Source organism: Oryx dammah, unplaced genomic scaffold (assembly GCF_014754425.2).
Source record: "Oryx dammah isolate SB20612 unplaced genomic scaffold, SCBI_Odam_1.1 HiC_scaffold_19, whole genome shotgun sequence".
In the NCBI taxonomy this organism is placed as follows: domain Eukaryota; kingdom Metazoa; phylum Chordata; class Mammalia; order Artiodactyla; family Bovidae; genus Oryx; species Oryx dammah.
Genome location: NW_024070203.1, coordinates 58,146,601 through 58,160,016, shown reverse-complemented (window position 1 = coordinate 58,160,016; position 13,416 = coordinate 58,146,601). Strand labels below are relative to the sequence as shown.

At 42.0% G+C, this 13,416-nt stretch overlaps 1 protein-coding gene across 1 annotated transcript in view; it reads right to left on the bottom strand.

The window, feature by feature from the left end:
* The window catches only part of EXT1 (exostosin glycosyltransferase 1), a 316,914-nt gene that overhangs the window by 224,343 nt on the left and 79,155 nt on the right, over positions 1-13,416 (bottom strand). The window lies entirely within an intron of this gene.

Sequence of the window (13,416 nt, the reverse complement as noted above, 5' to 3'; positions counted from 1 at the left end):
TAATTTTACTTTACAATTCTGTATTGGTTTTGCCATACATTGATATGAATCCACCACGGGTGTACATGCGTTCCCAAACTTAAGAAGGAAAGTTCCTGACCATTGGCAATTAAGTATGGTGCTGCCACAATCCACACAATGGATAATAGCAACAAGTACCCCTTCCTTGACTCTGGTTTAGAAGAAAGCCCAGTTAAACAGGAATACCTTGACTCCCTTGAACATCTGAGATCCAAGAAGTGGGCTGATGTGACTGTAAACTGAATCCTAGGCTAAGAGAAACACACAGTGATCAACCTTGAAAAATGGATGAGCGCCAAGTCCAGACGCTGAGCTGTATCTAAAAATTCATCACACCATCCCTGCCCGAAATGCTCCCTATACTTTCTGTATTTTTACAGACACAAGATGAAAACTCCAGAGTTAAAGGAAAAAACTAAAAAGGAAAAAAAGTGATGGTAAATTTGAAAAAGTGGCTGCGGCATAAGTAATACAGATCTCAAGCAGTTTATCAGACTCAAGACTTGAGCAAAGAATAGAGTGGTTCACTCATGATAATGGCAGCTCTGGAACTAGCAGTGCCATTTCTTCCTTTCTGCCACATATTTGTTCACTTGCCCATTTTGGCTCCATATCAGGTACTAAGCACTCGTGCCAGATGCTAGGAACAGAGATATCTGACAGGGATCTTGCTTTCAGTGGACCAGAAGTCCACTTTGCCTTCTTCTTCTCTATAATCTACCCTACCTTCTTTTCTGGATTGAGAAATGATAATGTGAAAGAATTTTTTTAAAAAGTGGGGGGGGTGTTTATGTTTCAAAAAATAAACTAAAATAAAAATAAAAATAGAAGGAAGAACCCTACTTAACCAAGATTCTTCTTGACATTGTTTTATGATCAACCTTTCTAGGATGGCTAACTTCTTAGGAATTGGTTAGAAACAACAAAAAGATAATGCTATGGACTGAAAATGTGTTTGACAGTAAAATGCAACTGTTTTCCAAAAGGCAGCATTTCCTCCCTACCCAAAGGAAACTTCGACCATACGTTTATCCATCCAGTCAACCATTTGTCATTCACTATCCATTCATGCAACTGTGATCTATGGCAACTCTGCTATGTATATTTCAGGCAAAGCACAGGCTCTAGGATAAAAGGGCTTGAGGAAAGGGAGGGAGAGAGGAAGGAAAAAAGCAAAGGGTAAGGAAAAAGCAAAACAAAACAAAGCTGCCTGTCTTCATGGAACTTGCAGTTTAGAACAGGAAAGACACTTTTCAGTCATACAAATACAGAATTTAAGAACTATGATATATGCTACAAATGAACAGTCCAGGTAACTGTTGTGAGGGACCAGGAAAGGCTTCTGTTTGCGGGACTAACAGAAGAACTAGGGGTGAGCTTGGGGAATTGAGTAACAGGAAGACCCAGATAATGAGCTGGAGAGTCAGCGAGGAACCAGATCACACGAGGCACATCCTCACAGGACTTAAACAGACTGTCTTTCACCTAAATTGCAGGAGGGAGATGACAGATATTAATATGTTTTAAACAGTAATGTGAGAAGCTCAGATTTATATGAGTTCAAACTTTATCTTGATGTTTGTATATGTGTGTTTTATGTATGTGTGCTAATGAATCCTTATATGTGCATAGAATATCTTTAAAAGGATACAAAAGAAACTGATATTAGTAATTGCTTCCGGGGAAGGAAACTGAGAAACTATAAGCCAGGGTAAAAGAAAGACCTCATTGTCATTGCATCCTGGGGCAGAGTGGGAAGGAAGTCAGTTGCTATTAATATTATTATTATTTTTTACTGGATGAGAAAGATGCACAGGACTAAGGTGGGCAAAAATAAAATGAAATGAAATAGAAAAGAATAGAAAAGGAAAAGCAAACAACAAAATCAACTCTACTTAATAAGGGACCAGATCCATCCCTGACTGATGCTTGCTGCCTCCACTGTGAAGAAAACAAAGGGCAAAGTGCAAAACGCGTTTCTAGGTTGTAAAAGCAGCCAAAGACCTGGAGAGCAGACATTCCAGCCAAAGAATGTTGGCTTGTGGAATAAAAACAAAAACAAAATAAACCAACACCAGCTTTAAGATAAGGTAAAGAGCTTGATACTATCTATCCCAGCCCCACTCAGATGTGCCTTGAAAGACAACTGAAGGGAAAAGAAACTTTCTCCAAACTGCTACTTTCAACAGCGTTTACCATCTGGAGCAGAAAAGGTCCAAACAAGCAAAATACAAGGCACCGTAAGCACAGGCAGAAGACTGGAAAAAAAGGGAGAGAGGCGGGACGGGCTTGCAAGGTCAGCAAGTCACTGCGCAGCTAAATGAGGGGGCTGAGAACCTCCTACAGCGCAGTTTGGGGCACAGGGGGAAAACAGTGATTAAAGGAGTTTTGTTTTTTCTTTCTCCCATTGTTGTTGCTGTTGTTGTTTTCCCAGAAATACCAGTTCCATCAAAGTTTTGACAATTATGAAACATGTCAGCTGATAGTGAGAATTCATCAAATGTGCCACAGACGACAAGAAATGAGAAGCCGAATCCTGAAATTGGATGGGTTTCAAAAGTCCCTGACAATCACTACCATAAATCACCCAGGCACATCAATCTTTGGCTGCAGGAAGTTTTGCAGGGAACAAAAAATGCAAGAAAAAAGCACATGCGGAAAAGAGGTGCCACGCTCTGAATGCGAAAGGCTGATGCTCTCTTGTCAGGAGTGACCCTTGAGTTACAGAGGTTGCAGTTACGCAGAGTCTAGGAGATACGGCTCGTCCTCTTGCCATGATGAAACTACACAGAGGTCTCCATCCAGACAGACGGGGGCCCAAGCCCAGCCCTGCGATCTTCTTGGGATCTTGGGATCCATACTAACTTTTCTAAGAGAAGTCAGCTTCCACTTCAGAGAGGATACCACCTCCCCTGTCCAAGACACCCTCCGTGCCCCACTGAAGTGAGGGCTGCAGGAGAAAACAGTACAGCCGAAGGATGTACTTCATTAAATCCCAAGATGAAAAGCTTGGGTTATCACTTCTTGTTTGCTCAGAGTCTATGGTGTAATCTTGACAAAGACTTTAAAAGGTAACAATGTCTTCTAGACACCTCTCTTTCAACTCAGCTACGTTTCTTTCTTTGAATGCAATTAAACATAACAAATATGCCTCCCAGTTATAGGTTTTTAATAAAATATAAACTCCCACAATTTCAAAAGGGCAGAATAAACTTCTGAGCTCTCTCCTTGAAGGACACAACATATTCATTCCCCCACCCATGTTGAGGAGTCTGACTTCTGCTAAGCCACGAGTAGTAACTTAACTTTTATTTGATTTTCAGCTCTGCCATAAATGCTGTTGCAGTCAAACTTAATTGTTAGGGGCTGGGGTGTCTTTTATCTCTGGGGGGAAATGGTGATAGCTACTAACAATAAATGTCATCTGCTGATGCACCAGATTCTTGGGCTACGTCTAATACGGTCAACAGTCAGTTAGTCACACATTCTCGACAGTGCCTTTTCCAAGCCCAAGAGGGTTCCTTTGGAACACAGAGAACAAGATCTTCTCAGGCATCAGACTGCCCAAAGTAATGAGCCAGTGCAAGCTATGAGAATCTGGGTTACCATTTAATAATAATAATAAAAAAAAAGGCACCTCTAGCCCCAGAGAATAGGTCAAAAACTGACTTTTTAATCATATTTTTTTAAGAGAGAAACTATAAGCACTACTTGGGGGTGGTATTTTGAAAAACCTCAAGTGTAAAGGCTAGATTTACTGTGGTACATCCTATGGGTCCATTTGTCTCACTGGGAAATTAAGAAAGGGGAGGTATCTGGTTTCCGCATGTTTAGAAGAGTTCACAAAGTCATTTCTCAATATCCTACATTATCTCAGGGAATGTTCATAGTGCTCTAACAAAGCAGCCACATTCCACAAAGTTCGAAGAACTGAAGTTTAGTGAGTTGAATGGATCTGGCTGAGGGCATTCAGCAAAGGGAGAGACTCAAGCCCAAACCTGACTTATCCTCATCCTCTTCTCCCTCTACAAGTGCTTGCCTTGAGTATCAGTGTCCATGACAGCGTTAGTCACTCAGTTGTGTCCGACTCTTTGCGACCCCATGGACTGTAGCCCACCAGGCTCCTGTCTCCATGGGATTCTCCATGTAAGAATAATGGAGTGGGTTGCCATGCACTTCTTCAGGGAATCTTCCCAACCCAGGAATTGAACCCAGGTCCCCTACAAGGCAGGCAGATTCTTTACTGTCTGAGCCACCAGGAAGCCCTCAGCTTCCATGAAATGTAGATCCAAAGGCAAGAAGACTCCTTTTTGACCATATCCGGCTGAGCTACAACTTCTGAGAAGCACTTGCCACGGCATTGCAAGCCCTCAGCAATTATCTGAAAAAACCATCTGCTCCATGGGCAGTCATCCTGCTCTCACACTGACACAAAGTCTTCAGTCTCTCATCACCTGTTGCTGTTCAGTCACCAAGTCCTGTCCAACTCTTCCCAACCCCATGGACTGCAGCATGTCAGGCTTCCCTGTCCCTCAACATCTCCCAGAGTTTGCCCAAGTTCATGTCTGTTGCATCGTGATCACCAATATTTAGTCCAAAAAAAATTTCCCATTGCATTATTGTCACTCAGATCAGTTTCTGCTTGCTTACACACAGTCAGACATGGAAAACTGGCCAGAGCTGAATTTGAAGCCGTCCTCAGCTCCCTTCCTGACTGTCTGGGAATTATTACCTTTTACTAGTGCAATTTCAGAGTTTATAGTTATCAACAATACACAATTAACAACACATATGAGCCAAGCTGTTGGATGTTTGAGCTTCAGTTCAGTTCAGTTGCTCAGTTGTGTCTGACCCTTTGCGACCCCATGAATCGCAGCACGCCAGGCCTCCCTGTCCATCACCAACTCCCAGAGTTCACTCAAACTCATGTCCATCGAGTCAGTGATGCCATCCAGCCATCTCATCCTCTGTCGTCCCATTCTCCTCCTTCCCCCAATCCCTCCCAGCTTCAGAGTCTTTTCCAATGAGTCAACTCTTCCCATGAGGTGGCCAAAGTACTGGAGTTTCAGCTTAAGCATCATTCCTTCCAAAGAAATCCCAGGGCTGATCTCCTTCAGAATGGACTGGTTGGATCTCCTTGCAGTCCAAGGGACTCTCAAGAGTCTTCTTCAACACCACAGTTCAAAAGCATCAATTCTTTGGTGCTCAGCTTTCTTCACAGTCCAACTCTCACATCCATACATGACCACAAGAAAAACCATAGCCTCCATTAATAGGAATAACACAGTTTCTAAATGAATTACAGTGGGAGTTCATGGTTGCCAAAAAGAGAGAGTTTTCACCTACAAGTGAAAGTTGTACAATGAATTATGTGGCTGCAACCAGAGAATAAGAGGGAAAGTTGTGACCCCAGCCCTCAAAGGCCCTTGTGGTGAGGACAACAACTAAAATGCTTAAGAGTCTGCAAAAACAGACAGATGGTGACAGACCCCAAAGCTTGGACCCTGGAGCAGCCGCTCTCTTCCCAGAGCTACCAATACTCCACTGATGGCCCAGAATCACTCAGCCAAAGGGCAGGGATGCATCTGGCCTCAAGGAAAAAGAAATTCTTAATAAAAACACACTTCTAGGTTAACTGGGATAGTACAAGGTATCTCCAGAAAACTGGATACATGTTAGAATTCTCAATGGAAAATCTAACACGCTCTATTCACCAGATGCTATGCTTTTTACAGAACATAGGAGGAATCTGCCTACTTTATTTAGGGGGGAATCTGAAAACCTATGTCTTTCAATTTTCATAAATGAAAGAAAAGAGATTAAAATATTTATTTCTCTATACATATAGCTGATTGGTGGAGGAATCAACCACAGAAGGAAAAAATAAAAAGAAATTTTAAGGCATAAAGCTATGTGTTACAAAGAGGAACTCGCCATAATATATACATCAATATTCATTAAAAATATAAACATGTTCAGGCCATGTCAGATAGATGGTGTGTGCTAAGCAATATCCAAAGAACTTTACAGACCACCCAGTTTAGGAGTTTAAAATAAGAAATTTTATAGTGATGCATTTGTAGATTCAACATTTATGAGTATAAAAAAATAAAAAGAAAAGTCTTCCACGGGCCAGGACATATACACAAAATATGTGATTCAAAATGTGGACTTAGGGCTTCCCTGGTGGCTTAGTGGTAAAGAAAAATCCACCTGCCAGTGCAGGAGACACAGGTTCGATCCCTGGTCCAGGAAGATCCCACGTGCCACAGGGCAGCTAAGTCTGTGTGCACCACAACTACTGAACCTATGCTCTAGAGCCTGGGAGCAGCAACTGCTAAAGCCTGTGCACTTGGAACCTGTGCTCGGAAACAAGAGGAGCCACCGCAATGAGAAGCCTGTGAACCACAACTGGAGAGGAGCCCTCGCTCGCCACAGCTAGAGAAAAGCCTGTGCAGCAGTGAAGACCCAGCAGAGCCCCAAATAATCAACTTAAACAATTATTTTAAAGATGGACCCAGATCACAATGGCTTAAGACTAGAAATCAGGGAGAAAGAAGACAAAAGGTGAACTCGGGTCTGGCTCTTTCACATATGAGCTGTGAGACACCACAGGGTAACTGACTTCTCCAAGAGACGGTCAGTCTGTCCCCAAAATGAGACTCTTGATAATGCTAAATTTCTATGATGCACCACGTGGCACAAAGGAAATGCTGAATAAATCTCACTGATTATTCGTCTGTGGATAAACTTTGACTTGAATATTCTAAGACAGAGTCAGTAGGCGTGGTCTTTAGCAAGTCAGCATGCCCAACCAAGACTCAACATCTTCACTCCTTCTCCCGCTCTTAACAAATGCCACAGGGTACTGACTTCAGCTGCAAAGTAGATAGAGCTCTCAGTGTGGGCAACATACTGCCTGCTCCTTATTGATTTTGAGCATAAATATTTTCCCACAAGTATTGTTTACTCTCCCCCAGGTTAAATTACAAGTTCAACCAAACTCTGAAAACACATCATTTAAACTTCACCGAACAGTTCTGGACCCCACACAATGTGGGTGGCCTGAATTTCTGCACACTGTCAAAATGTAAGAATGATATGTTTATCCAGAAAATTCCCAGGGATATTTCCTCCTGAAAGTTGCCAAAGTATTTAGCTCTCAATCTGATAATGATCAGATTTAAACCCAGGCTTTTCTCCCAGAGACACTTAGAATATCTCCCTCAAAGAAAATAACCAGTGTGGGTCATGCAAGTCCAAGATTTTGTGAGAAAGATTTCCTTCTGCTCTGTGTCTTCCCAGATGCACAGAAGTTAAGGATATAAAAACCAACCCGAGCGGGGCAGATTCAAGGTGCTGAGAGCAAACGGGAAAAGAAATACCAGAGGGACAAATAAATGGCAGGATTCAGAAAAGAAAAATGTCTATACCATACAAATAAGAATTAAACCACCTACGAGCACATATTCTCTTATCAGGAATATCATCATCTAGATAGGTCTATAGTTTAGAAAGAAATTAGAGAGTTCTCTAGGCTTCCCTGATGGTTCAGCAAGTAAGGAATCCACCTGCAATGCAGGAGACGGAGGTTCTATCCCTGGGTCAGGAAGATCCTCTGAAGAAGAAAATGGCGACCCACTCCAGTATTCTTGCCTGGAAAATCCCATGGACAGAGGAGCCTGGCAGGCTATAGTCCATGGGGTTGCAAAGAGTCAGATACAACTGAGTGCCTAAGCACCCAGGTCTTGGCTTCTGTTTCTAGAAAGTATAATTCTTCCTTTCTCCTCTCCCTTTCCCCAAGTAAAGGGAGGATGAAAACACAGAATAAGAAATAAAAACAGACCCCTGACCACTTTCACTGTTCAATCTGTAAAGGTCTTTGAAGTGACTAAATGCTTCCCTTCTCCCCACTGGCATTTGTACCATGAAAGAGGATGCACATAACGCTGGGTCTGCAGCTAGTGACGCAGAGGGCACCCCTAGTCAGCATGAGTGCAGATGGATGAGAAAGGCCCAAGGGTGTCACAGCTGAGAGTGACGGACAAGGGTGGACAGGAGAGGTCCTGCCTAGTCTAAATGCGGAGCAGGCGGAGGAGGAAACAGCAGCCACGCAGTGACAGCTAACGGCTGATGAGTAAGAATCTGGGTCTGGAGTTTCCACAACTTCTAATTTTCATCCAACAGAAGCCAGAAATTTGTTCTTTTTTTTTTTTTTTTAATGAAAAATCTTCAGTTAAAGTCAGCAAATAATTCAAAATTAAAAGGCTTTAGAGCCAATAAAACTCCTCGGTGGACAGACAGTCTTTGACTTTTGAATGCTGATGTCTACTCCCCCTCAACTAGACTCATCTTGTCAGACCAGCCACGTGCAACTAAAAATGTACTTTTTATACCTCTCCATACCTGACCCTCAAAGAGAAGGTCAAAGTCTGTCTCACATAAGGGTAAGTTGACTTTCTTCCATCCTCCCTCCCTTGTTTTCTTTTCCTTTTTTTCACATATTCACCCTTTTTCTGGTGGTGGTAGTAGGAACAACTGAGGTCTACTCTCTTGGTAAGTCTCAAGTATGCAACACTGGGCTTCCCTGGTGGCTCAGAGGTTAAAGCGTCTACCTGCAATGAAGCAGACTGGGGTTCAATCCCTGGGTCGGGAAGATCCCCTGGAGAAGGAAATGGCAACCCACTCCAGTATTCTTGCCTGGAGAATCCCATGGACGGAGGAGCCTGGTGGGCTACAGTCCACGGGGTCGCAAAGAGTCGGACACGACTGAGTGACTTCACTTTCACTATTATTAACTAGGCTTACCATGTTGTACATTAAATTCCCAGAACTTATTCATCTTACAACTGAAAGTTTATACCCATTGACCTACATGTCCTCATTTCCCCCACACCCAGCTCCTGACAACCACAATTCTACTTACTCTTCTATGAGTATGACCTATTTAGATTCCATACATACATACCATACAATATTTGTTTTTCTCCATCTAGATTATTTCACTGAGCATAATACTCTCAAGGTTTGTCCATATTGTTGCAAACTACAGGAATTTTTTCTTTTTTATGGCTGAATGGTATTGCATTGTATTCACATAACACATTTTAAATTTCCATCCACTGATGTACACTTGCTGCTGCTGCTGTTAAGTCACTTCAGTCATGTCCAACTCTGTGCGACCCCATAGACGGCAGCCCACCAGGTTCCCCTGTCCCTGGGATTCTCCAGGCAAGAACACTGGAGTGGGTTGCCATTTCCTTCTCCAATGTACTTAGCTTGTTTTTGTATCTTGGCTACTATGAAAAATGCTGCAGTGAACACAAGAGTGTAGCTATCTCTTTGTGAAACTGATTTCATTTCACTTGAGTATATACCCAGAAGTGAGATTGCTGAGTCACATGATAGCTTTTTAAATTTTTTGAGAAACCTCCATACTGGCTGTTTTCCATAATGGTCGTACCAACTTATATGTCCACCAACAGTGCACAAGAGTTCCCTTTTCTTAAGGTTAAATTTCAACGTGAACTTTGACACTTCTTTATGATTCAGGCTTTGCTGAAGATTATGGTTCGATTTTCAAAAATTTTACACAAGGTGATGGTTGAGATATTGGTAGCTTTAAACTGGCCATGATGGAAGAATGTGTATGTACCACTCCCACTGGCAACAGGACAAACTACAGTTCTTCCTCAACCCTAAAGCCCCTTGTGAAACACTGACCATGTTAGAACACCATGCTTAGGACGTTCCATCTAAGGGGCCACAGTCTTTAAGTCACTGGCTGAGCAAGTAGGTTGAGTATAAAATGAATGCACCAGGTTAATTGGAATGCTCATGTAAAACGAAGTAAACTATTGGGTTTCTTTTAATCCGTGGTCCTCAGAGCACAGTTTCTGGAGCAGAGGCAGCAACATCTCCTGGGAACTTGTTAGAAACTCCAATTCTCAGGCTCCCCCGACACCCAGTGAATCAGAAATGTGGGGGCAAGGCCCAGCCACCTATAGCAGGAGCCCGCCAGATGATTCTGGTGCCCATGGCTGTTTGAGAACCACAACTTTCAGACAATACAGATTTGTCTCAGGGTCTGTGCTCACTTTCATGACTCTAACATAATCTAGTACCTTTAAGATCCCATCAAGGTTCCATAGTATCTTTCATACACAGTGGGAATTCAACTTTTAAGCTAAACTGAAATTGTATTCCCGAGTATATAATTTCATTAATAACCAGGCATCAGGTGTAAATTTAGCTCTCAAATGAATATTCTATGTACACTTCTTTCCACTTCAACCTCTTTAATTATGAAACATATCACTTAAGGAAAAGGCAGCACCAATTCAGTTTATAGCTTATTACAAGAAAGTCTAAAGCAGGGTTGCTACCCATGTGGCTGTCAAGAGTCCTTGAAGTAACTTTAAGTATTTATACCCACTGTGGTTCATCAAACACCTGCCCAATCTCTGTTCTTTCAGGACAGATCAGTCTACATATTTGTAAAGACTGCTTTGCTGCTGTAACATATGAGGTTGAGACCTTTCCATTCAAGACTGTCCTACTCCTTCGGCTGTTTGTAAATTTAGTAATTTTTTTTCCCTGTTGTCCAGTGCTCAGAAATCTTCTGTAACAGAAAAAAATGTTAAAATGGTATTGATGATCACACTATATGAACTATACCAACACTCAGGTCTTTGTGTCAAGAACATCATCAAAATGTGTATATTCAGATTCAGGGCATGCTTTCTACCTCTAAGTAACACTTCCTCAATTCAATGTCTCATTTGTTGAAAGAAAAATTTGTATCTTCTAAAACAACTCCGCTTTCTCTGATTCTGCACAACATGCATGTATTAGCAAACTCCATATGCATGCTTTCCTGCTGGCTCAGAAGGTAAAGAATCTGCCTGCAACACAGGAGACCCGGGTTCGATCCCTCGGTTGGCAAGATCCCTTGAAGAACAGAACAGCTATCCACTCCAGTATTCTTGCCTGGAGAATTTCATGGGCAGAGGAACCTGGCAGGCTACAGTCCATGGGGTCACAAAGAGTTGGACAGCACTGAGCAACTTTCACTTTCACTTCATGCATGCTAGAGAGCTGTTGCATTGAACCATCACTATATAATTTTAATCATGTAACAAAAAAGGTGGACAGAATCTAAAGATTAATTGGGAATAGGACACAAACTGAGAATGACGATAATAGTACAAATAATAACACATGAGCAGAGTAAGATTTATCCAACATCCATTATAACGGGTGTAGGACTCAGATTATTCAGATGGCAGAATACTATATCTCCAATGTATTGGGTTGCTCTTCTAAACATATCATTTTTAAAGAGGCAATTCTTTGTGTACTTTGTTCATTCTTGACACAATTTCTAGAAGTGACCTAGTTTAATTTCCAGTCCCTTTGGATTCTTGCTGTGGGTGATTCTGAGACAATCCTCCAAAGGTACTATCATTTTTTTTTTAAAGGAACCTTTGCATTAGGGACACGTTTCCTTGGTTACCAGCATCACAAGCATATGTGCCATTTCAAACACTTCCTTCCAGCTATCTTAAGACAACATTTCTGGAACCTGAGCACAGTCTATCTGCTTCTCAAAGAGAAGCCTGATAAAGTTCGATAGCATCTCTTAGAGTTCTAGATGATGGGCTGTTTATTTGTAGGCAAAGGAACAACCACAGCCCTGATGGTGACAGAAAAGCAAAATGGCATCGGATCACACAGATATGAATGTGACGGTATTCCAGCTTCACACACATCCAGAGTTACAATGGTCCTGATGACAGGCAGCACTGTGGCACAGGGTGGCACGGGGCAAAATTCTCACTTGTTGCGTTCCTGATGGGGCCTACATTTTAGGCTGCTGTGACATTCAGGATAACCACCAATTCACATAGGGGGCTGGGTCAGGGACTCTCTAATTCTACCCTTGCCAAAAGCTGCAGAGGCAGGAGAAATAGCTGCACCAATGGCCAAAGCGTGACACCCGTCATGCTGTTAGGACACAGGGAAATCACTGCAGGGCAAGCAGGGCCGAGGCTACCGGAAAAGTAGAACTAGAAACTGTCCTCCTAACCCAAACATTAACAGCAAAAGGCAAGTTTATAAAGCTAAAACGTTTTCAAATTTTTAATGAGAATAGCTAAGTTAGAAATGATAAAACTACACCAGATGCTTTGGAAAGCATGGTTTCTGACAATATGTTTAGTATCATGTTAAAATAGAGCATTCAGTGGTAAAGAATCTGTCTGCAATGTGGGAAACCTGGGTTCAATCCCTGGGTTGGGAAGATCCCCTGGAGAAGGGAACAGCTACCCACTCCAGTATTCTGGCCTGGGGAATTCCATGGACAGAGCAGTTCCGCCGGGCTACAGTCCATGGGGTCACAAAGAGTGGAACATGACCTAGCGACTGAGAGAAAGCATGCAAAATAGAACATTACAACAGGGTCTTAGCAAAAACAGAGCATGACTTTTGTGGAAAGGAGGATGGGGAGTAAACAATAGAAAGGGAATGGACATGTTTTGAATACCAACCCAGGACAGGTTAGAACTGGGCTTGGGTTTTTATCCAAAGTGTAACTTGGCCCTGAAACTCTCTCATGCAACGTGCATTGCTATCCTAACCTGCAAACAGGAGCCTGGAGCTCAGAGGTCCTGAGTCACTTCCAAGAGCCCATGAGTGGCAGCACTGGCAAGTCAACCGCATCCAAAGCCATGAAAAGTCAATGTATTTCCCAAAACCACACTCTACAGAATCCGCCGCAAATCCACCGACAATACAACTATTGTAAATTTTAAAACTAAATTTGCCCCTTTTTTTAAGTTTAAACTTTGTAAACTTTTAAACTTTGTAACTTTAGGCTTATCATTTCTTCTTAATCTAGAATTTTTAGAGGAAAAAATAGAAAAAAATTGATGTTAAAATAAAAATGTCCCACAGAAAAATGATTTCAGATGTAACTTCTATAACTCAGTTCAAAGACACATACACACACACCAGCAAATCCAAAACTCATAACAGTCACAATTTTTTAGTACAATATTTAAAACCGTATCATCATCAGAAACATGATTTCTTTCACCACATAGTTATGGGAATGACCACACTTGGAATCTAAATTGAACATTTCTCTGAATTTATAAATACCCTGCATTTGAACCTCTTTCAAGTTAAAAAAACAAAACAATAACAGAAAGTTGACATGATGGCTCCTGTAGGAATGTTCTACTTTTTCAGCATGAGAAGTTGCATTTCATGGATTCATGGGAACAGATCCTATAACCTCTTTGTGACCTTTGGAGATACCGTCCCCAACCCTCTCCCTGAAGTCTGAGTGTTGGCCCTTATCTCATTAAGCCTTACAAACAAAAGCACTTAACC